The sequence below is a fragment of the Dipteris shenzhenensis genome, chromosome 22 (genome assembly GCF_047967505.1).
Source record: "Dipteris shenzhenensis isolate YYH24624 ecotype China chromosome 22, Dip_SZ_1.0, whole genome shotgun sequence".
Classification (NCBI taxonomy): Eukaryota; Viridiplantae; Streptophyta; class Polypodiopsida; order Gleicheniales; family Dipteridaceae; genus Dipteris; species Dipteris shenzhenensis.
In genome coordinates this window covers 43,828,816-43,832,303 of record NC_141617.1, presented here as the reverse complement: position 1 = coordinate 43,832,303, position 3,488 = coordinate 43,828,816, and the positions used below count along the sequence as shown (strand labels likewise).

At 40.6% G+C, this 3,488-nt stretch overlaps 1 pseudogene; it reads right to left on the bottom strand.

Moving 5' to 3' along the window:
- Positions 1–268: 268 nt before the first annotated feature.
- LOC147888146 (uncharacterized) lies at positions 269–3,240 on the bottom strand (annotated as a pseudogene).
- Positions 3,241–3,488: the final 248 nt, after the last annotated feature.

Genomic DNA, 3,488 nt, shown 5'->3' with positions numbered 1-3,488 from the left:
CATGCGAAGATTAATGGAGGATCTGATTGGAAATTTAGTTTGATTTTTCTCTTAACCATCTAATAAGGATTTCCATATTGTCATCTACTCAAACAAACTATGAGTATTTAAACCATCTAAGTAGGTGTGTTTCTTATTCTTAGAACTCGTTTACATACTAACAAAAATGTCATAGGATGTGATTACACATTTAAGATGATATCAGTCTTATCATATTAGAAAGTATACTCCCACGTGAGATTGTCCCACTTTGCCTTCCTAGTTGTCACTACCCCCAATTTTGGGTTGTACTATCCATCCCCAAATATAACACCATCAATAGATTTGGTGAGATCTCATCTGCAACTTTTATTGTTACTTTTCTTTGATAAGCACGCATAGCATTCGCAATCAGCACTAGAAGCCTCATTGATGTCTTCCAATTCCTTACTTGAGTTCCCAAACATCCAATACAATTATCATTATTGACATCATACACTCCATTTTTATCAAGAATTACATAATAGATGTATAGATCAAAGGCCTGTTGGTTTCTGGGACAAGTCATTGCAATGCCTTTCTTTATAAATCTTCTTGCATCTCGGACTGAAGGCTTCCCAAAAAACGGTGAAACGCATTGAAGAAGACTCTTGCTTTTTCAAATGCTGTAATTCTGATGAGAATCCATCAAAATCAGACACAAAAGCTTTCAAAAATTCTTCTAATGGCACGGGTTTGGTAGGAGATACACCATTCTGCAACTGATCCATGGCATCGATCAGCAAAAGCCATGCAATCAGCTCACTTCTTTCCCCAACAGATGCAATGCAATTGAGCAATAACGAATTCAATTGACGGAGTTGCCGATGCATCAACGCTCCATCTATCCTCAGAGCAATTGCAGCTGCTTCATTTAAGGCAGGCTGAGGCAGTCATGTGCACAACACATATTCCCTCGATGCTGCAACATGCACACATACACTCATATGTGATGCCACAAGCTCCTGTACAATCGAGGATTGAGGACAGACGTCCACTGCTATGTGACGGCCGAGAAGCACCAATGACATGTGAGGGGACTGTAATAGGTCCTGACCTTGTTTAGATTGTATCAGGACACCCCGAGAAGCTTGCTCTCTACAAACTGCAAAATTTCGGTACGCCACTCTTGTTTGGGAAAACTTTTGGCGGCCCAAAGTGACCTGCCTGAACCAAATTTGTGGGGAGGCGATGTCATCTAAGCTTGACGGTGAAGTGGATGCGAAGTTGAGATCAAATGTTGGAAGTCTTGATAAAGGCGCAAAGAGATTCCTTAGACCTCGAACAACTTTGAGATTGGGGTCGTTTCTGAAGAATCAAATATGGAAATTCTGGAGATAGGTACATTACAAACCATCTGAAAGAAGTCTGAGCCCGGGATTATACCTGGCTGGCTGCAGGCGTGAAATTTGACACCCTTGATATGCAGGTGTCAATAAAAAGCACAAATGATCGATCGCCCCTGTGTGGGCAAACGTGAGGATGCTCTCCTGAAAAGGACAAAAAGATGCTCTCATGAAAAGGACAAAAGGAAGGTCTCCCTGGAACACCTCCTCATTGGCAGCTTTAGGAGGATGCTCCAGAAGGGTTCGAGCTTCATCCAAGACAAACAAAAAGCAAACACCCTCGCTTCTGAGAGAGGTGGAGTGTTTTTCAATTGCGGCATGGCATGCCTTTAGGCTGCATTCTTGCTTGTTCCGAATCTTTGAAAGTATGCGACGATGATAACGTTTCATCTGATGATCAGTGAACAGATCCTGCTAAAGTTGCCAATGAGGAGGTGCTCCAGGGAGATCTTCCTTTTGTCCTTTTCAAGAGAGCATCCAGACGTTTGCCCACACAAAGGCGATCATTTGTGCTTTTTATTGACACCTGCATATCAAGGGTGTCAAATTTCACGCCTGCAGCCAGGCTCAGACTTCTTTCAACTTGTGTAGCATTCATCTCGGTACTCTGATTCGAATTCTGCACACATCTGACCCTCCGGTGGCAGCAGCAGCGGCAGCCCCTGGTGATCCAGCATTGAAGACTTCCCACCACTTGTCTTCATCTAGAGCAGCGCGATCCTTGTCTTAGCAACTCGATGCGCGAGTTCATCATCCAATTTGCTGATAGCACTCACCATATGCAATATATACACCCCCGCTGAGGCTCAGCGTATATTTTCCCAAGCAAAATTTCCATGTCTCCTCTGCGGATTTACAACGAAAATCGTTTCAATCACATATGACATGAAGACAAAGCCATGTCTTCAGAAGGGTGGCGGGGGAGATATAAAATTATGGTTTTCTCAAAAATTTTGGTTTAGTATGACGTGAAAATCAGTTTTTGGGCCCTCACTTTTTATTTCTGATGAAGATTTTGCTTTTTGTCAAGTGGAACTTATGTTATTCTTGGGAGTGTGCTTTCCTCATGAGGATTCGTTATTTAAGAGTCTTTGAATTAGTGGTTGAGAGTGAGGAATTCAGTTTAATTGTGATTGGCTCGTGAAGGATCAAAGGAGAATGAAAACAAGGGGCACAAGGTGCCAAGAGCACTACCCCTTATGAAATTTGAAAGACTGTTTTCTTTTTTTCCCAATAATCTTTTTAAGTTGGAAGTTTAAATTAATTAAAGGAAAAAGAGGAAATTTATAACTTTTTGAGAGGAGCTCGAAGCATAGGTTACATGGAGCTTTGGAAACATGATACTGAAGTGTTTGATTGTGCTAGTATAGTGAGACGGCGGTCTTGGAGATTACATCATCCAATCATTTAATGTGGCTAAGAAATTTCATGTTTCCGAAGGAGCTGATCATGCTTTGTTTATTGGACTTGCAGTTTTGTCGGTGCGCTATTATCATTGATCTCGATGGTGATATGACCTGTGAACGAGTTAAAAGAGAGCAGGTTAGATTGTAGCCGTGATTGAAGTCTTTACACTTTCAAAGAGAGAGAACGCATGCAAAACTTGTTATGCAATTTACCTGTCTTTTGAATAGTGACTTTACTACTCGGGTTTGTAGCCTTTTTTGTTGCAGGAGGTTGACTTCTTTCCTGTAAAATATAACAAGACTTGTTTAGTATCATTGGAACTTTGATATTACAGAGAACTGCTTGTTTTATAGAAGTGGCTATAGTTTACTAAAAGTCAGGATGTGAAAGATAGAGAAGAAATCTAAGTAAGTATTGTGAAAATTAGTTGTGAACGTACCTGAAAGGAGCGAGTTGTCGATCGAATCATTTACGAGCATACTTGGAGCGATCAATTGTCCATGTAGTTAGCATTAATAGAAAGCGAGCAATTTAGCAATCATCTTAATCAAGGAATAGAAATCCCGAAGTTCACTTTTCTAGTTGTCTCATATTCAAGTTTCAAGTTTCAAAGTATGGCGTTTTTTTAAAACAAGTTTCCTGTGTCCTTTTGAATGAAGGCATATATGATGGTGTCCTGTATGATAGTATAACTGCATCATGATCTGACCAGTAGAT